Genomic DNA, 27,995 nt, shown 5'->3' with positions numbered 1-27,995 from the left:
AGTGACGCCGTGTCCCCAATCTTGACCAACATTCAGAAAGCACATGGGTCCAAGTCTCGCATTAAGTCCAATCCCTGCCCATATTATGACGATAGGTCCTCCCCATGGATCCCTTTCCATAACGTTTCTGTCAGCAAAACGATCACCTCGATGCCGCCAAATTCTGACTCTTCCGTCTGCATGGGAGACACAAAAACGACTTTCATCAGAGAAGATGACACGCCTCCACTCACGATGACGCCAATTGTGATGACCCTGTGCCCACTTAAGTCGTGCTTGTCGATGTCGTGGTTGGAGAACAGGGCGACGTGCTGGTCGGCGACATCTGAGGTTGTTGGAACGAAGACGTAGGATCACAGTGTCCCAGCTAATGTGTCGACTATGTGTTCCTATGATCTGTCGAGCACTTTCACTTGCAGTCAGGAGTGAGTGAGTGAGTGAGTATGGTTTTACGCCGCTTTTAGCAATATTCCAGCAATATCACGGCGGGGGACACCAGAAATGGGCTTCACATATTGTACCCATGTCGGGAATCGAACCCGGGTCTTCTGCGTGACGAGCGAACGCTTTAACCACTAGGCTACCCGACCGCCCCTCTTGCAGTTAGGAACGGATGTCACTGGTGTTGACGGGTAATCTGCCGATCTTGTTGAGGTGTGGTGATCCTAGGACGACCGCTCCGAAGAAGGTCATCTGTGGTCTGTGTAGCATTGTATCCATGCAGGAGACGGTAAATTGTGGTTATGTTAACGTTGAAATGACGGGCAACATCTTGGACAGACTCTCCAGCTTCCATACGTCCGATAGCCTGGTTTCTCTGAATTTGGGTTAGGTGTGGCATTGTTGACCAAGGAGTGGTAGGTCCAAGAATCGGCCACAGTTTTATACCCAATACAGTTTGTGACAGTTCGTGCATTTTCGATTTCGCGAGAAATAGGTGCATGATACCCACATATTCATTGAAATGGTGCGTTGTGGCGATTCGTTTTTTTATGTTGCGTTTTTACTCGGGGCTTCCAAAATGCAACCAAAAATATTGATAACACCATCAGGCTTCACTACATGCTAAAACTATTTATGGTTCCGTGTTTGTTACCTATTTGCTTAAAATCACTTGCGTTTCTTTTGCGTGTGAGTTTAGAACAAGGTTTTTTATTTACAGGTCCAACATGAGGCCTGTGGTCTCTGGTACAATGTGCTGATGGCTTGCTGTGAAACTTGTATACCTAATGTCCCAAAGTTTTATCATCGTGAAGATCCTGTAGATTCTTGCCTGCCGCCTCAATACACCACTTAATGTCAGAGCTGTCTCTGACAACTTTTTTTCTGAATATTGTCATCACAAATACCACACACTAACCTGTCTCTGAACATGGCCCCCCGCCGTGATATTGCTGGAATATTGCTAAAAGCGGCGTAAAACCATACTCACTCACTCACTCACTGAACATGGCCTGTAAATACGTTCCAAAATCACACCAGTCAGTCAACTTTCTCAATTCCGCGACATAAGCAGCTACACTTTCACCAGCCTTCCGATTCCGTGAATGGAATTTAAATCTCTGAACAATTACTGATGGTTTCGGCATGAAATGTTCTTTCAATAAAACCACCAGCTGGTCAAACGTTTTCGCACTAGGTTTCACGGGCTGAACCAATGCTCATGTCAACTGGTAAGTATCAGTTCCACATTACGCTAACAGTATGCTTTTCTGCTTGTCTTCGTAATTCGTAATTCCGTTTGCCACGAAAACGTGTCAATATCTCACACCATTCATCCCATGTCGACTTCTTTGGATTAACCCAAATTCAAACAATCCACAGACCAAACCCGTAGTGGCCAATCTCTGAGCTGAAGATAGTGATGGTTATAACATATCCTAGAAGAGCGAAACGAAAGTCAATGTTCATCTATACCGCTTCTCCTACTTCACACTGACGGGTGAAAACATAGGTCATCAGACCACGTGCTCTGGGCTAACACACTCGTCGCAACGAACACACCTCGTCAAAGTACCATCAAACAGCCTGATAACCATACCATAATTCCTTTCCATATACTTCATAGCTACCTTGGATCCCATCCTCGTCGCCAAAATGCTGGGTTCTCAGGGAGGAACGACATACGATTTGTAGGGAGACGATTCTGCCACTTGACCGGTCGTTTATTCAAGACTGTCGCATGTTATATAACAGCACGTGATTGCGCCTACCTGCAACTAATCACATTACAAGACCGGACATCTGTTGGCCTATCATAATATTATACACTAGCTAGTTTAAAACTACTGTGTTTCAATTACAGGTATTACAAAAACATAAAAACAAATAACAGTACGCAGATTGTCGAATTGTTTCTGATTACTTACATGACACATTTATGTAGGTTCCAACCCTCAATCAAAGAAAACCCTCCTCTGTTGTCAGTGACCACGCCATTTTGTTGAAGACGGTTATCGTCAGTGATGTCATACGGTAGTAATCATTGTTGTACATATTTGGTAATTTCTTTAATAACTTGCCTGTGAAGCGATCACCCGTTTAATAAACATACAACTTTAGCGCATGCACAAAGTGTTTCAGCCAATCAGATAGATAGTTTTCGCCAACACCAAATCCCATGGTGTGACTTGGTTCACGGCAAACCACGTGATTGGTATTGGTGGGGAAACTAGCGTCTGATTGGCTGAATCACTCTGACGTAGTTTGTTTATTCTCACGAGTTACCACGTGTTTTGGTGAAGGCAAAACACGTGGTTAAAGAAATACACAACTCACGCTACAATTGTAAATATCCAATTAATAAATTAACAAGAAACCACGCTACAAATTAAAACAATGTTTTATTTCAGTAACTTTACAGTGACAGCTGAATTTTTTTACCGTCTTTTTCAATGACAACGATATTTACAGAAGTAGGAACTTTGATAATTAAAATATTGTCACTTTTGTCCTGCAAAGCGTCTGGTTTGTTTTGATTCTCACAGTTGACGTCGGTCTTTGAAGTTGTTGGGGGGGGGGGGGGGGGCACGACTTCGTACACTTTGGTGGTTGCATAGCATTAGAAATATATCCTGCAGTTGCCGCTCGGAGGGTCTCTTATAATCTCTCATTGCGTTGCTGCGATGACCGCTTCATGACTTGCTGCTCCTCAAATCCCCACTGATACATTTATGAACAGCAGTACACTCTGGCAGGCAGAGTGATTCGTTACCTTTCTGTTCCCTGTCTCAATGCCCGCTTTACTTGTAGTAGGCAAATACTTAGCCAACGTGTTCACACCGATCGGTTGTTGAGAATATTTCGGCGTCTCGTTGTCCCCTGAAAGAGGTCGACGGTAGAGAGGGCCCGTTTTAGGAATGTATTTAAAGTACGTTTCAAAGAGGTTAACAACATCACGAGGGTTAGAAGTGCCACTATGCTGCACAACACATTTCGGTTCAACTTTTCGGTAATTGAGACCCCCCTGAACTGTTTTACTTACATGTTCTTGGTACACGTGAACCATCCATTACGTAACTAAAACGCGTGCGTATGTACTGTCGGAACATATTTCACGAACAATGATAGATCACTGAGAGGAGCTTCTGCACATTCGATGACCCCAGCAACCTTGTTGCTCAGCTGACGTCACATGGCATTGTTTTGCCGATAGATCTTGCAACAAAATTCCACAAATTACGTCATCGGGTATTTTGATGATGGGGTAGAGTTACTTCCCTTTGTCCATAGCTTACCAAGCTCCTTCCCAGCGCTTGACACCTTCGTTACACTCTCGGTAGAGAGCACCGCGAACGGGCTGTCGCTGCAAGGGGCTTGATAGCTTACTCTTTATCAAGCTCCTTCCCAGCGCGTGACACCTTCGTTACACTCTCGGTAACATCGCTGCCACCAGTGTGGGCGCGGCCATTACAAGAATATTGAAATTTGCCCTCCAACCCCATATGTAGTAACGTTTATACTTTTGTTTATGTCTTTGGGAATGCCATCATATTTCAGTTTGAAAAGGTTTACGACTGACCATGTTTTCCAGATGAATTTACTTTATTGTTTTGATAATCAGATTGGTTCGAGATTGCAGACTAACGGAAAATCAACTAACTTCTCCCTTACATTCTTACTATATCAATAACATGATAGTTTTAATGAAACAGAAATTCAAATTGACGAACGAAGAAAGTAATTTAGCAGCGATAAGTGTATTCGGCGTCACGACAGTCGTCACTTGTTTGTAAACATAACGGTCATTCGGTTGCGAGTTCAACTCCAAGCATAGTTGTGGCCACCTATTCACAGTGGGGAGTTTTGACTAGTGGCAGCGATAGTATAGTAGAGAGCTCCGGGAACGTACTATCGCTGTGGGGAGCTTGGAGTGCGCGGTAAACGCTTATTCGCTCGGGAACAGGCATCTCGCTCGCTAGCCAAGCTCACCACTTAACAAAGTGACAGATGTTATATAAATGCTGTTGGAATTCCATTATAGGAAACGCTCAAAAAAAAAGCAGTTGGAAAGTTTAATTGGAAAACTCAATTGGGAAAGCATGGTTATAAAAAGAGGAAGAACATTTTTGAGAAGAATTATTGATCTAAAGAATACTCTCAGTCCCAGAAAGATAAATTGCAATTAAACGCTGACTTCCATGAAGATGTGAATTGGTAGCTATCTTTCCTTAAGACTTTCAATGGCACCATTGACTCTAGACCTGTTAGGACTTTACATACTGGTGCATGTCTAAAGGGTGGAGGTGCTTATTATTAGGGAGACTTTATGTATGTCAATTGGGCTACAGATATGTCATGTGTTTGTGATCAGCACATTAACTGTTAAGAAGCCTTGATAATTATATTAGCAGTTATGAGATGGTGTCACCACTTCGTTGATTAAGTGGTTATTGTTAAGACTGATAACATAACTGCCAGATCAATTGCCAATAAGCAGACCTCCAAGTCCCCCTTTTTAATGAAGTATTTGAGATACATATTCTGGTTACAGGCGTCATATTACTTTGTTCTACGAGCTGAATATATTCCTGGACATCAAAACGTCATTGCCGATTCCATTTCAAGAATTCATGAGAAAAGAAATGTGTGTCAAATATGTTTCCATTGTTGCCTAGCCTCCAGTTGTTACCTTTTTATGTGCAAATCTGTCTACACACGAGTTGTGATTTTATTAACATCGGATTGGGTCGAGTATGGCGAGTTACAGAGGAGGCTAAGATGTTCGGTACAGAGACTCAAGGTGCAAGGGTGGGCAGAGTCGACCAGGTCAACGCAGTCAACTCGAGTGTTACACTGACTTTTGTGATCGGATCGCTATTGATACAGTGCCAGTGACACAACAGAACGTATTGCTCTATACTGTGAACTTGCGTGATGTGAAAAAAAATCAAATTTGCCACTATACGTCAGTAATTGAGTATCATTTCAAATGCCCATAAGGAAGGGGGACATCCAGATCCCATCAAAGATAATTGGCAAGTTAATCATGTTCTTCGTGGTGCAAAACGGGAAATAGGCGATGCTCAGACGGTTGCAAAGCCTGTTACGCTAACAATGCTGTTAGCAACACATGACAACTTGGATTTAGGTTGTCCTTTTTGTGCCTGTGTGCGGGCGGCCTGTGTGTTAGGTTTCTTTGGTATGTTGAGGGCAGGCATTTGTTTGTGTAAAAAAAAGGTGCGTTTGTGGCAGAGAAGCTATTCGGATTCCAGATGTAAGTGCAGTAGAGGGTGTCAAGCTGAGGCACACTAAAACGTTACAATTTCGTGAGAAAAAAGTTTGGATATAATTCTGCCTAACATTCCTGGCCACCCACTGGATCCAGGTCATGCTATCCAGTTTGTGCTAGAATATCAGGCGGATAGAGATGGAGCTCAACCTTTTCTATGTGACAATAACTACCAAGCCCTTGATTATGACAGATTTGTGTCCATAGTACACCTTGCACTCAGGCGTTCTGGCAAACAACAAGTTGTGACTGGCCACTCTTTCCGCAGGGGTGGGGCATGCTGGGCCTTTGAGATTGGACTTCCTGGGGAGATCATTTTAAAAAAATTGGGCTTCTGGAAAAGTAATGCCTATCTACTTTATTTGAACATTAGACATACTACAAAACTGGATGTATTGACAACTTTTGGGAAATTACTCCCAAGAAGTTAGACTTTTCATTCACATTCCTTGTCAATGTCATGTTTCTACTTATTCATTGTTTACTCATCATCGTAAATCAATTATATTATTATTCACTTAGTACTGTGACTGGGGGATTTAACTATTCACTTGCTACTTGTACGATCACCGCATGTTGATCAAGGTTTCAATTTATTGTGCGTCTTTGTGCTCAGGCGCACATTAAAATTTCCCAGATTTTACTTAATCTTGTGCGGTCCTTTCCTTATAGATATGAATATGCAATATGCTTTTTGTTACACCACCAGTTAGATTAAAGTTGTATTTTGTAATGACAAAATATAATTTGATGTTGGGGGTAGAGTTACTTCCCTTTGTCCATACTCTTACAAGCTCCTTCCCAGCGCGTGAGACCTTCGTTACACTCGGCAACATCGCTGCCACCAGTTTGGGCGCGGCCATTACAAGAATCTTGAAATTTGCCCTCTAACCCCATATGAAGTAACGTTTATGCTTTTGTTTAAGTCTTTGGGAATGCCATCATATTTCGTTTTGAAAAGGTTTACGACTGACCATGTTTTCCAGATGAATTTGCTTTGTTGTTTTAATAATCAGATTGGTTCGAGATTGCAGACTAACGTAAATTCAACCAACTTCTCCCATACATTCTTACTATATCAATTAAAGATGATAGTTTTAATGAAATAGAAATTCAAAGTGACAAACAAAGAAAGTAATTTATCAGCGGTAAGTGTATTCGGCGTCACGACAGTTGTCACTTTTTTGTAAACAAAACGGTCATTCGGTTGCGAATTCAACTCCAAGCATGGTTGGGGCCACCTATCACAGTGGGGAGTTTTGACTGGTGGCAGCGATACAAGCTCCTCACAGCGATAGGCCGTTTGCGGAGCTCTCTATACTATGCTGCCACCAGTCAAACCAGTCAAAGTATCAATGGACGTTATTCTCGTGACGTATACATTGCAAGAGCGGGTAGACTGCAGTATTTGGGTCCCCACTTCGGAACAAACGTTTATACGTATTTAAGGAAGTTGTCGAATAAAAACGTTCCACGCATGTGCACTTCCGTTATTTACGGTCAAAGCGAAAGGAAAGTAGGCCGCCATTTTGTCTACCCTACCGCAAGAGCATTCATGAAAATGCTAAGAAAAAATATAACCACCCGTTCTAGCGTTTTTCTACAGTAGATAAATGTCGTGTCGCGCCGTGTTTGTTCGTCTGGTGGGGCTACCATTGTGCAGTCATTGCCTGGGTCAGTTTAGCGCCAGCGCAGCATACTCAGGGAACCAGGCTGTCACACTGATGGCAGTGATGTTACCGAGTGTGTAAACGAAGGTGTGACGCGCTGGGTGGAGCTTGGTGAATGGGATATCGCTGTGAGGAGCTTAGTAAGTTCGGCCTCGATCTTCTCACAAACCAGTCTACCATTTGACTAGCGTTGTATTTGGAATGAGTGATCGTCAAGTGCTCTATTGTGCTCTGTAAACGTAGATGGCGCAAGAACAGGTGGCTGCGGCTGTCAGATGAGGCTCCACGGGTACATTTGAGATTTTAAAATATTTATGTCGAACCAGTATTTTAGACTATTATGTATCATGGCTCAAAATAGTAAATGCTCCGTAATGATCAGGCTCACTTTTCTCCACTTCTACCCTAACTGTACAGTAACCGAGTTTGACTCTTTTGTATATTAATTCTTGTCATGATTTCACAACCACAAATCTTATTACAAAAGGTTAGAATGGATTATTTCTACTTGTAGTTCTTTTCTGCCGTGGGCGATAGGGTACAGAATGTAGAAACACATTGTCCTTACTCAAACTTGTACTGATTTTCAATTCATGAATTCATTATGTTCTTCCAATAAATGAAATTTGAAAAAAATAATTTGCTGCTTTGAAATATAATTTGGAATTGACTTGAGCTAAACCGATTATCATGGTCAGATATTTCCAAGGCAATAATTTGGAATTGACTTGAAATCAACCGATTATCATGGTCAGATATTTCCAAGACAATGACTTAGCCCATTGATGACAAAAGACCCAAACATATTTATTGAATTCAAACACAATACTCTAAATTGCATCTATATGTCATGCTCCTAAGACCTTAATCATAGCGTACATATTTGTACAAATATATACAATTCTATTGTACAAGAGATTGTTAAGAGACTCAAGATGCACATACAATTGTATTTATGTTTTACTACATTGCATATACGCACTAGCCTATTCTTTACAAGGTTGTGCATTGAAATAATCTGGTGAGCCTGTCCAGGGATAATCTTGTTGTGGGGGTCTGGTGAATTTTGTTAATGGGCATCTCGAGGCAAGAGAGTTAACTGACTATAAAAGTCCAGTTTCCACCCTTGCCGAAGTAGGCTGCAATTATGGAGTTACATTTTGGCTGGACTAAAGAGTATATGCATAGTCCAATCAAAATCACATCATGAAATCAACATCTGGTTTGTAACTGCACTGAAGACTTCAGTCGATTGCAGGATTTGCAAAGCATGTCAGTGTTAGAAATTGGTACTGGTCCTGTAAACTTACCAAACTGCCCAATGGTAAGGGTTTCCTAAGGACTAGTAGAAATTGGCCAATTTTAAGGGTTTTGCTATATGTTTTCATTATAAGGACTAGTGGACAAAAACTGTTAGTTTCTAACCCTGCATGTGTATCGTCAACTTTGTGTCAACAGATCTTTTCCAAACTTTTCATGTTTTTAATTAAGGTGCTCACCTGATTTGATGCACTTCGTGAATTAAGATCCTTTTTATAACAATATAGATCTTAATTATCGATCAGATCTTCTTCATTGGGACCAGCCATTTTGTTTGAAACAAGTGCAAGTGATATGAGAGGTGGAATCTGATTGGTCAGTAGGAGGGACATAGAAGCGACATAACTCGTTATGGCCACAGTGGGGGTGGGTGGGAAGTCCCGTTCCTATGTGAATACAATGAATCCAGTTCCAGGGCAGTTCACCTCCAGTGGTAATCTCCAAAGGTTGCTGAAGGTATTTTTTTTGCAGGGCATGGGAGTGGTGTGGCATCATTCATACAACTGTCAGCTTATGAGGAGTGGATCACAAGAGCCTTCCTGCAACTGATAAAAAACGTCACAGGAACCCAACTTCAGTTTCAACAGATGTAGCCTGACATACTTTATTCTTATCCCAGGTTGGAAAGGATCGCCGTTTCAATTTTCGACATATACTGTAAATCTTGAAATTAATGCGAGCGTGAATTAAAAAATGTGTGTATTCTTTGCTCACATTATTAAACATCACATTTATATCAACAATAAGACATTTTGGATAGCAGAAATATCAACTTAGACATACATCGAAACCAACCACTATGTATTCCACATCACTGTTTATTGAGCAGTACTTGTAACAAGTATGTAAACAATGTCATTCAAACACAAATTACATCATGTGAATTGTCACTGCTTTCTTCCTTTGAACTTCCTTAATGCCTGTCAACAGAATAAACACAAAAGTATCTGTTGTTCTTAGGAAAACACTATATGTTTATTTTTCTTTCGTCTCCATATTACAACTAAACCTCTTGACACAAAGTTTCGATACAGTTGAATGTAGCTAATTGTAAAGTTAAACGGTGATGTTTTGTTACAGAGTCCTCGTGTTTTGAGCGAGACATGAATCAGTCTATGTTTGTTGAGGCGGCAGAGGCAGACAGGGAGGAGTACAGCACCCCAGTAGTCCTGCAGGAAAAAGGACTAGCACAGATGTCAACAGTTGACATCACATTGGGCGTCATCTTCGGCATCTTTGGGGCTTTTATCTTAGTGGCTGCTGCATATTACTTTTGGAAAAATTATCAGAGACGTCAAAGAATACTTCGAGTTTTCGGGTATGTTGTCGTTCATGATTACCATGCATTGTTGAGTGCCTCGTACAATGATCTTGCTTGAGAAACTTATAAATCCTTTTTCACTGTACTGTGCTTTAGTGACAGGTAAAATTGGCACCAGTATCTATACTGCAATCAATAGTGGCAAGGCACTGTAGCTCACCTGGATATGTAGTCAACATAGATACTAATATTTTCTGCATAAATAATAATAAATAAAATATAATATATGTGATCATGAAGAGAGACATATATGCCTCAAAGTTCAGCTCTCTCATTCTGACAATTTCTGAGAAAGTTCACTGAGACAAATTATGCATTTAGCATGTTTAGAGAAATATGAAGATTGTGAAAACACAAGTCAAGATTTTTAAAAAATGAAAGAAAACCCAGAACTTAGATGTTGATTCATACATCATCAAAACAAATACCAAATTTCAATACATTTTGTCCAAAAATGACTGAATAATGGCTATAATTAGCTGTATGGCTGAAATAACGCCGATGCAACGTTAAATTTTAACTCATTTAAAGGTCAAGTTCACACGGAAATGAACCTATTTTTCTTGTACTTTTTCCACATTAAAAGTGTTAACCTAGAAGTGTCATAGACAAAAATATAAAAAATATCACAACTAATTAACATATTTTTTGCATTGAAACGATTTATATTTTTCACATTTACCAAGTGTTCTATTTCCATAACAAAAACACCATGGCTTATGCCCCTTGCAATATGACATCATTGGTGCCAATTGATAAACATTATGACGTCATCATGCTTTGTTAGAGCCGCTTCACGTGGTGTGGGTGCAGGTGTGTGATTCTAGCGTCTCAGATGCCAGCCAGCATAGTGTTATGCTGAGTCACCACTGCGCTGGAGTGTGTCGTAGGCCATGTTGTTTTACCGCAAACTGGTACTTGAAATCTTTTGCGTTGAGAATAGACAGGGACCCAGTTGAATTGGCACCAATTACGTCATAATCTAAGGGGGATAACTCAGGCCTGTTTAGCTCGAAAGACGAAGGCCTAATAACAGCATATCATTTTCACACTATTGTAAGCTTCCTACTTTGAGTGTAAATTTTTAAACAAAGATACTAACTTATTCTAAAATTGCATTTTGTTTAGAAAAAGAAAGAAAGTAATTTTTGCGTGTACACTTCCCCTTTAAGGTGCAAAGGAAAAATTGTTGTACGGTGTAATTTTTTTCTGCGCATAAAACTCAAATTATTATTCTCCCCCAAATACTGACTCCGCTACGGGGTGTGTGCGTGTGTGTGTGTTGGAGGGGGGGGGGGGGGGGGGGGGTGCCCACTATACTGAAGAAAATATAGGTACTTTGATCAGTAACATTAGGAGATTGTCAAAGTTTTACAATCCTAAGCCTTGTGTGTGAGAAAATAGCAAAACAATTACAAGCAGTCCACATCAGTGCATGGATGGCGGGCCAACATTTCGGCCAATTTGACAAATTTGTAATTTACGTCTTGGCTGTACAAAGCCAAAGTACCCATTTCTTAGGATATCAATCCTAAGGAAAGTGCCCTACAGCCCTTCAAATGGGGGTTGCTTTGTTGTGACGATTACTTGAAAGGTATGTTACCATATGACCCTAAGTAACACCGACACTGAAATTTGCAGTCAAAAGAGCTTTGCATGCTCTATGCTGTAAACTATCTTCTCGCTCTTTCTCAGTGAAAAGGTACATTTACGTTTCAAGTATTTTATAATAATATCAAGTTACCTTCATCAGCAACAAAATAAAAGAACAATTTATTAACAGATATATCTGATGTCTTAGACCTTGTAACATACAATTTTTAAACCTATCCTGTCTCACATTATGCATATCTTCTTTCTTCTTCGATCCTATGTGGAAACGTGCTTGAACCCTGTTTCCAGCTTCTAAAACAAAAACAAGCGTCCAGCATATCTAAGGTATGACAAACAACTTGGTCAACTACGTGCTCGTGTAGACATATTGCTTGTATCTTGAGAATACATTTTGTTTTTTGTGACACCTATTGCGGTTGAAAATGGTCTACAACGTGGGAAAGAAGGACAAACTATGCCTGGCTTGTGTTAGATGCTGACGCACACATTCAACATCTGACATGCACAACATTGTGCTGGGATTGTTGTGGCCAGTGTAGTTTGGCATCTAGATGAGAAGAAGGGTGACTATTGAGCCAAAAAGACGATTGCGATATCAATAACTATTGCAAACAACTATTGCAATAACTATAGATATTGAGAGATGTTATTGCAATACTATTGCAATAACTATTGTCAAACATTACTTCATCCTTTTAAGATAAAACATTTTAACAAACTAATAAAACATTTGAAACTTGACCATGTTTTGTTTTGTTTTATTACATCATCATTACTTCATCCTTTTAAGATAAAACATTTTAACAAACTAATAAAACATTTGAAACTTGACCATGTTTTGTTTTATTTTCAAACAGTAAACAATACCAACCATACCAAAATGTGAAACCAAACTCTCTCATGGTAGAATTAGATCTTTTTTTTACTGCTCTGATTTAACTTAAAAAACAATGTTGCACTGGTTAGCACTATATCAATTTTCCAATGACGCAATGTTTTCCCCATCTCAGAGAACATTATCAGCTGATCACTGCGATCACGTAACACCAGAAATACCAGTCAACAAATCCGAACTGAAGCACGCAATTTAATCCTATTATAATATAAATGTCTGTTTATAAAAAACTTGTTCATTGTTTATCTAGACTAATGTTTGCAATATATTTGATTAATTATATTCAAAATTTCATCCAATAATTATAATAATGTTTACAATAATTTCAGCGAAATCGTCTGAGAAGTGATACGTAGCTCACCGTTAATTACAGCAACCACGGTCAGATTGACACGTTGAAACAAACTTTAGTTGCAAGAGAATGGATACACATATCATAAATGCCGTACCATGACTCGCTTAAAGTCATATTTGACTATTAAATGTCAACAAAAAGTTTTCGCAATTGAAATACATCTAGCGCCTGGTGACTGGTCAAATTGTTTCATACGTAAAAAAATATCCTGCATACAACCTGTACCAAAGTGCTTCGCTTATGGTTTTTATAATTTTAAGTATATATAGTGGAAGCTGCAACTTAAATAACACAATTGGAATGTATTATTCCTGATAAAATAATAATTTCAGACACGATTTCTTCCGACCATTGCATCAAAATTCTTTGAAGTTGTATCATTGGGTACCTTTAAACTGAATTACCGGTAGATTGGAAGGAAATGTGTACACAGCTGTTTTGCTATTTCCTGCTTAGTTTATGAGAAAATACACACAATAATCTTAATCTCTGCATATAAAACAATGCCTTGGAGAGCAGGAAATACATTTTAAATGGTAAATCATGTCTAGCGATGTTTTATTTCAAACTTCATACTTTTATTGATCAAGTTCGTTTATACCTGTTTATTCACCTGAATTCGCTGAAGGGATACAATGTGTTGTTGTTTTAAAGTGTATATTATTACTCAATAAATCTTTCTTTTACGATATGAATCATAATTAACTTTTTATTTTAATGGGTTTTTTTTAAACGTGCAACGTAGATCGTGTTAGGTAGGCAGAGCATGTATACTGTTTTGTTGGTCATCTACCACCTACGACTCGACCTTCGTTAACCGCTGATCGTCTGTAACGCTCATCAATTATTTGGACCCTGAAGGTAGTGTTGTTGCAAGGGATCACTGTACTGTGCCCTATTCAATCAGAATACGTTTTCAACTTTTCATAAAGACAACACTAAAGTGCTACAAAATAAAACTAGTACGTTCGCGTTTGAAACTATCGATATTCGACACTTAAATTGATACTATCGATTGCAAAACATGATCCCATCGATAAATTGATATTGGGGCACTCACTATTGCAATACATCAATAGTCCCATGTATTGTTACACCCCTAATTGAAAAACAGGATCAACCCGGAGCTCTCAAAGTCCTTTGGGGCACGATTGTACACACCACTCCAATGTTTGATGCTCCCAATAAGCGACGGGGATCATGGGAATACTTGCATGAATCAAGGTGTAGTTCGACTTCGGGTGACACCTTTTCAGCTCATTCCCCAATCGAAATGCCCTTCCTACTACAGAGATCGGTCCTGTCATTGATTACCATTACCAACTGCCAGTAGGAGCATCCACGTTATGACACTGACGCAGTATACTACCTGAGATACGGATACACATACCGATCAGGTTTTGCAGATTATCGGTCGACCACAGAACATGATCGTTCAACCTCTTCATATCTACACAGTGTTCGACCTTACAGTAATAATCTTCCCAGATTCTTCTCGGTTCGATCCATTCACAGTCTTGGGCTCCGATATTACTTACAATTTGGGATCAACATGATTAGCTGCAGGGTGGGGAAACTTCCTTTGATTCCTTCATTCAGGCGGTCTCCATGTTCCGGTCTCTCATCAATCCTACAGACTTCAGGTTTGGAGCTCCGGTCACCTTCCACTCGGCCCCGACCCATGAAGATCTGGGGTAGAATAGGTCTTTTTTTTCAGCAACCCATGCTTGCCATAAAAGGCGATTTTGCTTATAGTAAGAGGCGACTAATGGGATCGGATGGTCAGGCTCGCTGACTTGGTTGATGCATGTCATCGATCCCAATTGCGTGGATCAATGCTCATGATATTAATCACTGGATTGTCTGGTCCAGACTCGATTATTTACAGACTGCCATCATATAGCTGGAATATTGCTGAGTGCAGCGTTAAACAACAAACCAACCAACCAACCAATCCACTTGGCCCCTCCTGGACCGGCATCGGTCGAGCCTGTTCCATCAGATACATCATTTGAAGGCTCACTCTTGCCCAGTGGTTCAGATCCATACCTGTCACCATCCACCTCAGTAGGCACCTTCAAACCTGCCGACCCTGAGTCAGTGCTTCATTGGATTGTGAACAAATTACAGCTACAGCGTATGGCTTCGCCAGCTCCTCCGACCTTACACTCCCTCCCGGTATTGTTGCATAGCTCCTCCAACATGGATATGGCCTTTGCTTCCTTTCTCCACCACATGACAAGATTCATGGACCTCGCTTAGTCTTGGATGATACGGGGGACTCATGGGATGTTAGCCACAGTAACATCCCCCGAGATTGATAGTGATGTCTTTCCACACTTTACCCAAAGTCATCGAAGATCATGAACTTGTGCATCTCGACACTACAGTTAGTTCACTGTACACTACCACTTGTATCAATGATTCTATTGACAACAGATGAGCTCTCCACCTCACTCTCCCATCACTCTCATGATGCCTTTCGACAGAGGAATGGTAATCCTTATGCAGGATAAACTTACTGCTCTCCCGTCACTCTTTCTCTATGACAGCCTATTGCTGCCGTGGTATTGTGCAGCATTAGTCTTGGGGTGATCAGTGTAAGGCTAAACTTTTATCAACAACTATGGGCTTCACATACCCACAAGAGAGCATGGGATCACAGCCCTCCACAGGATATACACAGCTGCATCCTCTATGATGATGCCAGGGTTGTTATCAAATGACAGGCTCACACCGCGACACCACTATCTGTGTCCGTGACAACAATCTGGCTTACATGGAGACCAAACTCAGACACTCTTTAAAGCCATTTTTATCATGGCTTCAACCTCCAGAGCCATCATACAACACTTGGAGGACAATCCCAATCGCCTGGACCATCTCACCACCATCCTGGCATACGTACAGCGTCAGGTTTGAGCACACACTGTTTCGGCTACCTGGTACTTGAATTGGGTTCCGGATTCCATGAGGCATCTGCTTCGACAACTCTGGTCATCCACCACCCTCTTTACTGGACAAGTCTCCACCACCCACGCTCGTGTATCAATTTTAACCAGGGACAAAACCGCCCTGGCTCATGTCTCGCCTCCTTCAAACCATCCAGGTCAGGTAACTACCTGACGGGACTCCTTGTCTTTTCATGTCAGAAATCAAGGGAAAGTTCTCAGGGTCATACCAGCCTCGCCATGACTGTTCTAATGTGTGTGGTGACCGCAAGGCCAAGCAGTGAAACGACAGATGCAAATGACTGGGTCCTCCCACCCCCAGTCATTCCCATTGTCAAGACCTTAGAAGGTGGAAGACTAGCCATTGTCGAGACCATAGTAGGTGGAAGACTAGGACGATTCCTGCAGAATTAAGAAATCCTGGGGACCCATACATCGTAATTATTCTGCGCCAAGGGTATTGGGTCACTCTGGCAGCACCCATATCAGATGCTTACCCCACTACTCAACAGCAGCTACTCCGCTCCAACATTGACACGCTGCTGTCCAAGAAGGCCATTGAGATTATCCACTTACTTCCAGATGACCACACTCAGGCTACACAGGTCCAAGATACAGGCTCTCATGAGCTTGGATATACAGGACGTGTACCTGCATGTGCCGTTCCATCCCAGCAACAGGAAATCCTCTGCAATCTCATTAAGATCAGATCTTAGTTTTCGCTAGACATCTGAGGACATCCCATTACGGGTCACGTCAAAACGACCTTTCGCGAACATTGACCTACCAATGAAATGACTGACAAGAAATCGACATTCAGAAGGCAGAATGCAGCTCAAGGGATGTTCATTAAAGATTTCCCCTAAACCACTTAGGGTTATCATATTTGGTTGAAATTTCACATGTGTAATCATACATGTATCTCTGGGTTATGTATGCAGCACAAAACTATTAATCCTACCACTTTTACAGGTGTTATGATCGAGTAGGATGCGACAATGGAGCCAGTAGAATACCGAGCAGTGATTAGGTTTTTTATATTTGAAAGGTCGCAACTTATGGGGAAGATGCCCCATCATATGACATTGTTGAACTATGGCATCGCCAGTTCAAGTGTGGTCGGACATCTGTGGAAACAGCTGCCATTCCTGGTCGCCCCCCATTCAGCCATTGATGAGGACACTATCCATCAAATGGAGACCGCCATTTTGGCAGACCGACGTATAACTGTTCGCCAGTTAGCACAAGATGTCAAGATCAGTGTAGGGTCTGTGGAAAAAATCATCCATGACAATTTGAACATGCATAAGGTGTCTGCAGGGTGGATTCCCAGGTTGCTCACACCTTTCCAAAAACAGGAACGAGTCAATTGCTCAAAGGATCTTTTGGACATGTGCCAAAAAAAACAGGCAAACGTTTTTGACAGACTTATCACACAGGATGAAACATGGGTCCATCACTATGATCCTGAGACTAAAGTTCAGTTGATGCAATGGAAGCATGTGGAGTCCCCCCCGGCCAAAGAAGGCACGTGTCCAACCCTCTGCAGGCAAGGTCATGCTCACGGTGTTTTGGAACCAGCACGGAGTAATGATGATGGATTTCTTGGCAAAGGGTACCACAATTACAGGAGCTTATTATGCTTCACTGCTGCGGAAATTGCGGGACGCTATCAAGTTTAAGAGGCGTGGCATGCTGACCAAGGGTGTCCGTCTCCTTCAAGACAATGCTCCAGTACACAACTCTCATGTTAACCAGACAGAAGTGCGGTCCTGTGGCTATGAAAAGATTCCACATCCTCCTTACTCTCCTGACCTTGCACCATGTGACTTCCACCTCTTTCCAACCATGAAGTCATTTTTGAAGGGAAAACGTTTCACAGATGATGAAACACTGATTTCTGAAGTCAAGTCCTGGTTTGAGACGCAAAATGAGGGCTTTTACAAGCGAGGTCTCCATAGTTGCATAAAAAACGATGCGGATCACCATATCAACGGACAACATCATGGTCGTCTAGTGTCTCCGAAACCAGGGAATGACCCACTTCCACTTGCTCCTTCAGCAGACGTTCCGATTCTTCCACCTGGTCGGTTGATTGGAACTCTAGTTCAAGGTCCAACACATCCCAGGTTGTTGCAACATTCTGACAGACGCCAGATGACACAGAGCCTCGATCTGACTTTGGTCACACCTTGGTAACCGGCTTGGTTAATTGATCTCAGGGATCCATCGACCCTCTCAAACTCCCTGACTTAATGGTCCATCGGCACAGCAAATGGCCTTGCCCGGGTCCAGACACATCTGGTCCATCCACAAAGAGCCTTGAGCACCAAATGCTACTTAGCTAGGGCGGCCAGGGCAATTACCCTGGCACATAGACCGTCTACAAGGAGTCTGTACGATGATATGTGACGCTCCTTCGAAAGTTTCGGCAAAATAAAACACCAGGACCCCACCCCTGCTTCTCCCCAGTTCTTGCCCGAATTTCTTCTATTCTTGTGCCACAAGCATCATCTGAGAGATAGCACTAGCCCAACATGCAGCGTTGCCCTCATCTCTGTCTTGGCAGAACTCCAAGCTTTACTTCCCTCCTTCTGGCTAGAAGACTAGAAGGCCAAGTTGAGGCTCCAAGGGTGGTGCCTAAATGTGGTTCTCACACAACTGAAAGGCATGTCCTTTGAACCACTCCATTCGGGGTCGTTTTATAATGTTATTAAGAAAATGGTCTTCTTAAGATGTCTCTCGCTACATTGGCACCAGTCAGTGAGCTACACGCACTAGACGTAACGTGTGTCTGGTTTGAGCAATGGGCGCATGGTGCTGTTCATCTGAGACTGTGCTGGGACTTCATAGCCAAGAACCAACTCCCAGGAGAGCCTAACAGATCCTTCCTCATTCCGCCCCTCTCTTCGATAGTGGGAGCTGAGGATGAACTGAAACTCCTACCAAGTCTGGTTAGGGTGCTGAGACGTTTTATTCGACGATTAAAGAACCGCTGTTCATAACGGCATCAACGACATGGAAGATTGAAGTCAGCTGTAACACCATCAGTCTCTGGCTTCGAGCCATCATTATTCAGGCGTACGAGGCTGCGCTAGTGGATCCTCCGAGAGCCAGCAACCCGCACAAAATCTGGGTGGTCACCTTAGAGGATGTGGAAGACGTATACAGCTTTGGCCCTTTAGTGGTTGCCTAACAGGTCACCACTACAAGATGTCATTGACGCTCCCACATGTCAAGAGCTGGCCTTGCAACCTCCTGGTGCGTGTCACCCCAGATTAGGAGACTACATGCTACATGCATTAGGCTCGGTAGGTCAGTTCTAGATTTTACCCCCTTCAACTTCTATGACTGTATCATTTCCTGGACTTAACGCATACCTAACATTCTCCCTCCTTGTCAACAGGAATGGTCGCTTGATGCCAGACATTGCCTTTGCTGATTGGCTGAGGATTTTGGAGAATTCATATTGAAGATCACTTCTGAAGGTATGCCCTCACCACGATGCCTTCAGATGTTGATCTGTGATGTCACCCCTTCCCTGGTCACATGGGAGCTGTGTGATAGGGTTAGCCACTCAGCTAGTTAAAACAACGTTTTCTTTATCAAAACTTTCCACAGCTATTTTCTCTGTCAAGAACAAGCAGTAAATGCATAAAGGAGCAATGTAAGATAAGTATACAAATTTAGAAACCAGGGTAAATTATGTCTATTGTTTCATGGGTGCATTGCTATCCTGGAATGACCGCCAGTCTGTATGTACCGCTCACTACTGATTATCCAACAAGTATACTTGCTGATCAGAGGGAGGTCCATACTGAAGATTTATTAACTTGTCCCTTTCTGGTAGAGTTGTTCAGGTTGTTTATTGACCTGTCCGTCACTGGAGAGTTTTTACCAACAGATTTATTAACCTGACCCATGGCGCAAACCAGGTGTGGGGTAGCGTATTAGTTCTTGAAAATAAATCAACACACACATGTTTCAACATTTATTCTGAGATGCCATAAACCATGCCTTTTTACAGTTCAGCTGAAGTTGAATGTGACACAAATGTTCCGCGAAGCGTCTTTTTTGGTTTTCTCTCGCAAGTCGTGATCAGAGACAATTTCACTGGAAACGGCTGGCTGCAGATGACGGAATAGCAGTAGCAGTAGCAACTGACAGCGGGGCAGTAGCATCATCTGGAGATGGTCTCGTGGCAGTGGCAGTAACAGACTTTTTCTGCTTCCCTCCACCATAGATGATGTCCGACACCAGCAGTTTCTGATCTTCGGATGTCCGTTTATAAGTGCGCGCAGTTTCGCTTCGATGGCCTGAAACATATACGCTATCAATTGTACCTTTCAAATGATAACACTACTCTAAAATAGTTGCCCACAAATAATTTGTATGTTATCTTTGCCACCAATTTGGAAGTAAAAATATTTTGAAAACTTCAATCCGTAAAATGTTGCTTTACCTGTCTGCTCGCAAATAAGTTGCCCATCAACGTTGGCTCTGTATAGTCTGGTGGCGGATTTTGCCCTGAGAGAGTGATTTGTTCGCTTTCCCTCAATTCCTGCATTCCAACACAGTCGCTTGATTATGCCTTGAAGCGTGTTGTGTCCTATCAGGAAATTGCTGAACCATCTGCGAGTTTCCCACGGTTTCTAAGCTAGATAAAACACTCCTCCTCGGTTATGCCTGGGGATGTAAAACACTTGGCGATCAGGCGACCCTCGGTCTTACATTTTCTCTCCCATGTTGCCTTGGGTTTTACATCCCCAAGCATAACCTCGGAGTTGTGCTTTATCCTATACATAAAACATCTAGGATTTTACTAGTTTTCCAATTTTCCTGTCAGGGGCACTTAGTTTAGAATTCCGTACAAATCCCTACAGGATATACACTTCAAAGCATGAATAGGTAACGCTTCTGTATATCTGCTCTTGAAGGTGTCATGTTCTGAATCCTGAAGGAAATCATTTGATGTAGATGAAGTAAAAACAAATGTCAAAAATGCCCCAATGACATGAGAAAACTTACGTAGGCCAAGACACAATTATCATATTAAGAAAACCTGGTGTGGAAACTGGTGAATGCAGGAATGAAAAATAATGTAAACTTATCCATTAAGAAAAGAATGATGCATGATTTGTGGCCCGCTGTATTTTACCACTCAAACAATGCAAAGTTAAAGCAGCAGATTGTGTTTATAAAATGCAGAGTGAAATATGTTTAGTTAAGTTGTTATTAAGAATTATAATGCATGAAATCAATGTTGAACCACAGACTTGAATAATGAATGTCGGTGCTTTGGGGATCACCTTGAAGATTGATGTAGATTTTGAAATGTGTGTCTGCTGTTCACATCAAAGATCTCCTTGTGTTGATTGTTTTATTACATACATTGCTGAGTTCTGTATGTTACTTCAAAATATACTGCTTGCTTACTACATTCTACAGTGATATTTGTTATGACGTGAACATCAGATGACCATGCAAAAGTACTTCATTACTTCTTTTAAAATTTTGTTTTACATGTTTGAAACAGTGAAATGCTTAATCTGACTGATATTGGTATAGAAGATAAGAAGAAAGGTCTAAACAACTTCTTTTTCAGGAGATGACCAAAGTGAGGGTATTACATGTTTGCTCAGAGATGGTTTTCAGGGGAGCTCTATGTTTAACAGCTTGCAGAGATGATATTACCCTTGAGAAACATTTGTAACAACCAGTTGGTCCTGTGCTCACATATTTGTTTCATAGAGGCGGGACAGTGGGAATAACTTCAAAGGCACACAAATTGGAAGGCAGTGCACACAGCTTTTCACTTATGTAGCTCTGCCACACAAGGAGAAAGACAGTACTGTTCACATCAGGGATGCCATCAATCAATTATATTGAAGCCGAAGGGTACGGTCAACAATCATTAAAGGCAATACAATGTGTCAAATATTTGGCTGTAGCAATGTACTATTACAGGCCCTATTACAAAAGTCAATGCTCTCACCAATGTCCAGTATTTGTCACAGATGAATGTCTTGAAACCAGGAATGAGTGTTGAAAGCATTTAGAAAAGACTGATAAGTATCCAATCCACTCCCATAAGGGAGTAGGAAGGAAGTCATCGAATCGCCCTCATCTCACACTTACAGCCTCTCTTCTAGAGTTTACTGTTTGTTTGTTTGTCGTTTAATACTGCAGGCAGCAATATTCCAGCTGTCTAAATTTTATTCAAGTCTGGACCAGACAAAGCAGTGATTGATATCATGTGTATTGATCTACACAATTGGGATACGATGACATTTATCAACCAGTGAGGGAGTATGGTTTTACGTCACTTTTAGCAATATTCCAGCAATATCACGGCGGGGGACACCAGAAATGGGCTTCACACATTGTATCCATATCATGAATCGACTAGCGAACACCTTAACCACTAGGCTAGCTGATCGCCCCATATATCATTCATCAACCAAGTTAGCGATCCTGACCACCCGATCACATTAGCCGCCACTTATGACTAGCATAGTCACCAATTATGGCAAGCAAGGGTTGCTGAAGACCTAGAGTTTACTGCATCGAGAACCAGGTAGTTATTTCCAGAAGTGGCAACAAGTTTAAAGAAGCAGTAGACAAGCTCTCTCAACCAGAAGGTTAACAAAGATGTAAAGAGCTGGAACAGACTTTCACAATAAACAAGAAACGGAAAATATTACTGTTATAAGCTGCCATGCTAGAATTACCGTTGGCAAACAGAACTTTTGCCATTTTATAATCATCTTACAGAAAGTTTCCCTGCCACATATAAATTACAGGAAGACCATCTAGATTCCAGGAAAGCAATTTAACAAACCTCGGAGAGAAAATATACATATTTGAACAAAGAATATCTCATTACACCTGGAAGACAAATGCCATCCGAGAGCAGAATTTCTGAATGTTTCTGCAAACATAAGCACTTCAGTACATTTTTGTGTAGAAAGATTAAAAATGTACGTCATGACAGAGTAATCAAGTGGAGCATTTGAAGATGCAGACACTCGAATGTTCCTTCATGTTATGGACATTAATCAGGAACTTGAAAAGAGAGTCATCATTTGTCACATCGTCATCAAGTCTCAAGATTCTGGTGTATTTGTCCTCTGTGTCCTCTTCCATAAATGAACCATGTCAGTAAGTTAGTGTGATTTGAAACTAGTTTATTTGGAAATACAGAAAAGCATTGCATTATACCAGTTAATGGAGTTTGTGATTCTCAAATCCACTTTGTTCAGCACTACTAATATGTTACAAAATAATACAAAAATAGGAAAGAAGCTAATCTTCTATAATTACCGTATATAACTGTGTATAAGGCGGCCCCACGTATAAGACGTAAAAAAATCGACCCAAAATCCTATTTATGTGTATAAAGCGACCCGGAATGAAGCACATCACTAGAGCGCACACAAACCTTATATTTGCTATGAAAATATGTTTATCTTGCGTTGTTTTTTCTACAACAGTCACGTGTGTAACTCCAGCACATGTCACCATTTTGTGTTTACAGTGTGATGCCAAATTGGTGCCCGTAAAATAAAATTCATTTATCAAGTATCAACATAAGAACATTTTTCAAATTATGATTATGTTTCTAGGTTTGTCAGCACCATACCCGTGCTCGTGGGTTTCACCGAAGTGGTAATCGTCTTAGACCTGCATCACTTCGGGCTTTCCTCCCACATTAAGCTGACACGCCGTGATATAACTGGAATACTGTTAAAAGCGGCGTTAAACCCAACTCACTCACTCAAATTACGATCCATTTATTAACGCATTCCAACTTTTCTTAATTTAGTTAATTCACAACTTTGTTAATTTTTGACATACATAAATCCATTCATCATTCAAAATCATACATACATCCATACATCATTCAAAATAACATTCATAAAAATCAAAAAAGTATTTTCCAGGCTTATGTACAGTTTGCTGTCATTAGAACAGAACCGAATTACAGATCGGTCTCAGTGAAGCCATTAAATTCCGAGTTGGATTATTCAGCACAAAGAATGTCCCAGGCTGTCGAATCCGTTTTGTCGATGTAGTAATCATTTAGTTCATCCTCGAAATCATCATGGATGTCGGCGACTATCTGTTGAGTCGGATCCGTTCATTGCATTGGCAATCCCACGTAGTCTACACCCTCCTCACGTTGGCCTTGAAGGGTTTGTTTGGGGAGACGTCACAAGTGGATGCAACAGGGAGGTTTGTGTCCACAGCCTGTCGTATTTTACTGTCCACCAACTTCTTCTCTGCTTCACACAAATGTGCACAAAACATGTCTCACACAAGTAGGGACTTGCAGCCTCTGTCAGCAACGGGTCTATTCATCCACACATTCTCTATCCACTTGTGTACTAGAGACTCGTCCATCCACCCTTTTCTTGTATTGTGACGTACACGCCACTGGGGAACTTGTCTTTAGGTATGGTTTTCTGCTTGAAAATCCGCATTGGGGTTAGCTTGGTCCCATCAGCCATACAGGTTAACACCACGGTAAAGTGTTGCTTCTCTGCTCCACATGTATGTACTGACACCGTTGAAGTTCCCTTAGTGTCAGTGATCCTTGATCCAGGCATGTCAAAGTTATGAGGAAATTCATCTGGCTTAAATCGTAATCAACTTTTTTCCGCTCACCGATGACAAACTGGTGAAAAAACTCCACTTTAGTTTCAACTTCAGCAGGAAGTTTCTGGGCAATGTAGGTTTTCTGCTACAGTGTGAGGTCGTGTCATCTCATGTATCGCAAACACCAGTTTCACGAAGCCTTGAATGACTTCGGGAGATCCATGTCCTTCCTCGTCAGATAAAAATGGAGAGATGATGATTGTTTACTGTGTCAGCTGGCTTAACAATCTGGATCAAGGCGAGGTTCATTTCAACTTTATTTGCAGAAAATATTCAACTTTATTCAAGGAAAAACAGATACAAATCATGTTTATGTATGGAAATTGTTATTGGAACAGTTATTGAGGACGAAATGTGAAGTTTTATTGTGAAATGCTGGGCTGGGTATCGAATGCTGGTTCACATCGCCAGTGGAACTGAAAGTGAAACAACTGGAAAAAACGTGAGATCTTCAATTCCGTGTACCCCTCCTCCCCCCACCTCCCCCCTTTCTTAACCCTAACATTCTAGGTACAAAAACTCGCCTTATAAACAGGGATATACAGTATATAGATTATCTCTATTCAGAAAAAGTTGACTGATAAAGATCCAGAGTTCTAAAACAAGATATTCTGTTAAATTGACAAACTGAAATGCTGTGAAACACGTATTGTATGCATAGTTTGCAAGAACCTCTTTCTTATTTTTGTGTTGATAACACATCAGTAATTTCAAAATGTCAACAATATCAATGTCAGGACATAAATGTCGAGGAAAGGGTGGCAATCTTGATTGAATTTCAGCGATTATCATCGAAAGATGTTTTGTTCAGTGCCACAGCAGGAAATGAATGATTACATGGAACCCATGAGATGGAGCTGATGATTTCTGTAGGTGGCTTTTAAAATTTTGTAACATGTTTCTATAGCGAACGTTTTATATAAATATGCCACATCAATAATGTTAATATTTTGCTCATAAAAACTGATGTTCAACGTCAACAAAATGTTTTTGAAATGTTAAATAACTTCTTGCGTCTGAGCAAGGTCGGCAAAGAATACAATACGTGTTTGATCCAAACATACTGTATGAGAGATAAGTAACTTTATTAACTGTGACTGTGGTAGCAAACGGGTGTGACCACAAAATACATAGTGTGAAATGGACTCGAAAATACAGTCATTGCCATTATAAACAGCACTTAAGCAGGAACATGTCCACGTGAGCTCTTTTTTTGGACATATCAGACTCATGACTATATATCCAGGTGAGATACTTATTGTGGTATTATTTTGCTCATCAGAAATCATTGAAGGCAAGTCAGGTCAGTATTTTTGTAGCTTTATAAGCTTTGGAAATTGCTGTAACAAAATATAGACAAGTCTTCTTGGATTTGCCGGGGAGAAAGGTTAGAAGCCCCTACACTTTGATGTATTTCATTGTTTCCTGAAAATTATTATTATTATTATTATTAGGAGAAAGAAGGCCCAATTTGCCTACTGACTTTCTGTTGCCCCCCTATTTTTTGCTAGGTTATATGATGGCCATTTTATGCAGCAGTATACATGTATCAATATTTTGGATGTTGATGTTTCTATTTTACTTATCCCTTCTGCACAAGTAGTCACAAAACTGTGCAGTGGCACCCAAATATTAAAGAAACCTGCCATTTAAAAATAGTTGATAGTTATGGATTTGTATGTTTCAGGCAGCCTCACACTGACCCATTTGAAGCATTACACAGCAGCCTGGAGGAGGAGTCCTCCATTATCAGTTTGTGATGACCCTTTCATGAGTCATTTTTACCTTATATGATGTGAGGATATGAGACTGGCGAAGGAAACTTGAGCGACCTCCAATTCACCAACAGCCATCAGCACAGTATTTTATATATTGTGAAACATTGCACACATATGTTTTTGACACAATCTGACATGATGATGTTCATGCATGTCATTGTTATTTGGCTTCACTGCTGGCTAAGTGGTGTTATTGCTATTCGTCTACCTGGAGGAAGCAACTAAATCACAAAAGAATCTCAAAATACCTGCATGACATGTTCATTTATGACAGTCTGCATCATTTATGTTAACATATTGTCATCTCCAATCACTTTGAATAGGCATGAAATCTGTTTACACACATTCATGCTGTGTATATGCTGTTTCAAATGTTCCATTCTATTCTGTCAGTTAACTGAGCTGATGTTTTAAAAGTATCACAGCTGTAGCTGCTGAGAGAAAAAAAAAGGTAGCTATGGTTTATTTCAAGGTGATATGTATTTTCAAAGCATGTGCATATAAACATGAAATATGATATGTATTACTGTTAAGATGTTTATGTTGTGAAATACCTATGATTTCTCATCTTAGGTCATGCTTTCGGTGATCTTTCTTCATATGAGATCCAAGATGTTTTACAGCATAAAATATGGTTTGTACATTGTAATAGTCACAGTGAACTCTAGTTACTCTTATGTTGATTTGATCATTAAAGAATGGACTATCCTGCCAAACATACTTTTGTCGTTGCATTGTGCAGAGCTGTGACTTGTAGCGAGCAGAAGTTGTAGGAATCGAAACCTTGTTCGTGTTATATTGACCAGTACTAAATATTTATCAGTGCAAGGCAAGGCTACATTTTTTGAGTTGCCCTATATGGATATCTCAAACCTAGAAAGATGAAAATTTATAAATGCCTGTGAAGCACCCGTTTTTCCGCCAAATGCATCTGATGACTGTTCCAATACCAAAAAATATGTACACAATAGGTTAAGTTGCCAAGACAATAGTTTTCAAAGTGTTAAACAAGACAAACTAACAACCATTGTACATGTGTAAACATATTTAGATAACTCTTTGAATAACCAAAACAATTATATTTTTTTCCATCAACCAACATGATGAACAAGGATTTTTCCAAAAGATCAGTAAACGAAGAAATAAATATAAATTGCGGTAATTTTGTTTTGGTATTTTAACACTTGTGTATAAATTAATTTATGTTCCGTATTTCATTCCCTGTGTCAACTGCCACCGTGGTGTTATGGTAGAACGTCCTCCCGGAGAGCAGATGGACTGGGACCCGATCACCAGCCATTTCATACTTAAAAACGTTGGAAGATGGTACTTGTTGTTACACTGTCTGGTGCTCGGCAATAAGGGGCTAAAACAAGGACTGGTTCGCTTTTTGTCAGCATACTGGAAGCCACCTCAAATTTTCTCAAACCCCCATTTGCTTATAAAAGATGTTGGAGACTTATTTCTGATATGATTGGATAGCATACACGCCTTTGTTTATAGTGGACGAGGATGTTCGTCACTCACTCATAGATTTGTCTCTTGTGACTTCAAACTAAAAACCTTTCCACAGGATTCAAGTACAGCCATCAAAGCTGTTGTAGTGTCGATAGTTGGTTAACTTTGGTCTGGAAACATTGCTGCATTACTGATGCATGCCTCGAGATCTCTAGCAGCTATTATGAGGCAGGCTTGTCAAGAC

The 27,995-nt window shown here is 40.8% G+C and overlaps 1 long non-coding RNA gene and 1 pseudogene across 1 annotated transcript; one reads left to right on the top strand and one right to left on the bottom strand.

Annotated features, from left to right (window-relative positions):
• The first annotated feature begins 7,553 nt into the window (after window positions 1-7,553).
• LOC139479137 (uncharacterized) lies at window positions 7,554-27,001 on the top strand. The gene is made up of 4 exons (XR_011654345.1): window positions 7,554-7,690; window positions 9,193-9,340; window positions 9,802-10,039; window positions 26,203-27,001. It is a non-coding gene; the product is annotated as an uncharacterized lncRNA (long non-coding RNA).
• LOC139478301 (uncharacterized) lies at window positions 19,886-20,602 on the bottom strand (annotated as a pseudogene).
• Window positions 27,002-27,995: the final 994 nt, after the last annotated feature.

The sequence above is a fragment of the Haliotis cracherodii genome, unplaced genomic scaffold (genome assembly GCF_022045235.1).
Source record: "Haliotis cracherodii isolate W230 unplaced genomic scaffold, xgHalCrac1.p SCAF_4, whole genome shotgun sequence".
Lineage (NCBI taxonomy): Eukaryota > Metazoa > Mollusca > Gastropoda > Lepetellida > Haliotidae > Haliotis > Haliotis cracherodii.
Note: the sequence above shows the minus strand (reverse complement) of the source record. Positions and strands in the feature narration are given on the sequence as shown.